Raw genomic sequence first — 1,264 nt, 5'->3', positions numbered from 1 at the left:
CTATCAATGAGAGAGGCTGGTATGAGTGCAGCCAAATCTGCAACACTCAACAGTGGCATCTATTGTGAGAAATGTCCCGCAAAACGATAGCTAAGATGTGCATTCTGCAAGGGCATCTGACTGAACTGTACATTACAGAAGTAAATTGAGCAAAGCCTCCAAACCTTCCTGTGTGTAATTGTTTTTGTATTTCTGCTTAGGACCCAACGGTTACCTCCCACAGGCGGGAGAGGTAGGTTTTTTCACTGCTGTGCAGGAAACTGCAGTCATTGATATGGTCATCAGAAACAACGGCATAAAACTCACAGAGATTCGGGACGAGTGTTGGCAGACAATGTAAGCATAACAAATATGCTTACATCAAGTCAGGATGAAGCAGTTGTACACTGTCCCCTTTGAGAGGAACTCTGAACGAGTCAAGCAACTCAGGAACCAATAAGTCCAGGTAAGATGACTATAAAATACACAACTGGTTTTTGTACAAAACCGAACAGGGCAGAGGCACACAATGGCATGTTTTAAGGTATAATGTAAACTACCGTCATAGCCTAACTCTTATGTTTCCTTTTGGATTTATTTTAGAGAGTCATGGAGATTGAAGCCATGCAAACACCCCATATATTCATCTTTGAGGATGAGTCTGGTTTCAACTTGGCCAAAACACGGCGGTGAGGAAGGAATGTGATTAGAAAAAGAGCCACAGTGGATGTCCTGGGCCAGAGGGGTGACAACATCACAATGTGTCCAGCAATATCCTCTGATGGATTCCTGTCACACAAGCCGCTAATTGGGCCACACAACACCGAGCGTCTCATTTCATTCCTGCATGACCTCTATGGGAGGGTTGTGCCAGGTGAGGGCAGGGTTGCAGTGAGGCAAACTCGGCCAACGTTTGTAATTGCATGGGACAATGTGGCACTTCACCACTCCCATACAGTCACAGAGTGGTTTACAGCCCCTCCCAGGATGATGTCACTTTTCCTCTCACCTTACTCTCTATTCCTCACCCCCATAGAGGAATTATGTTCCTCCCACACTCTCCATTCCTCATCCCCATAGAGGAATTATGTTCCTCTCACCTTACTCTCCATTCCTCAACCCCATAGAGGAATTATGTTCCTCTCACCTTACTCTCCATTCCTCAACCCCATAGAGGAATTATGTTCCTCCCACACTCTCCATTCCTCAACCCCATAGAGGAATTATGTTCCTCTCACCTTACTCTCCATTCCTCAACCCCATAGAGGAATTATGTTCCTCTCAC

General features: G+C 45.6%; 1 long non-coding RNA gene across 1 annotated transcript; it reads left to right on the top strand.

Moving 5' to 3' along the window:
* Nucleotides 1-200: 200 nt before the first annotated feature.
* On the top strand, nucleotides 201-881 carry LOC149975102 (uncharacterized). The gene is made up of 2 exons (XR_016488795.1): nucleotides 201-445; nucleotides 583-881. It is a non-coding gene; the product is annotated as an uncharacterized LOC149975102 (long non-coding RNA).
* Nucleotides 882-1,264: the final 383 nt, after the last annotated feature.

Source organism: Oncorhynchus mykiss, chromosome 19 (assembly GCF_057628025.1).
Source record: "Oncorhynchus mykiss isolate SJ-2025 chromosome 19, ASM5762802v1, whole genome shotgun sequence".
NCBI lineage: Eukaryota > Metazoa > Chordata > Actinopteri > Salmoniformes > Salmonidae > Oncorhynchus > Oncorhynchus mykiss.
The sequence above is the reverse complement of the archived record's forward strand: the minus strand, read 5'-3'. Positions and strand labels throughout refer to the sequence as shown.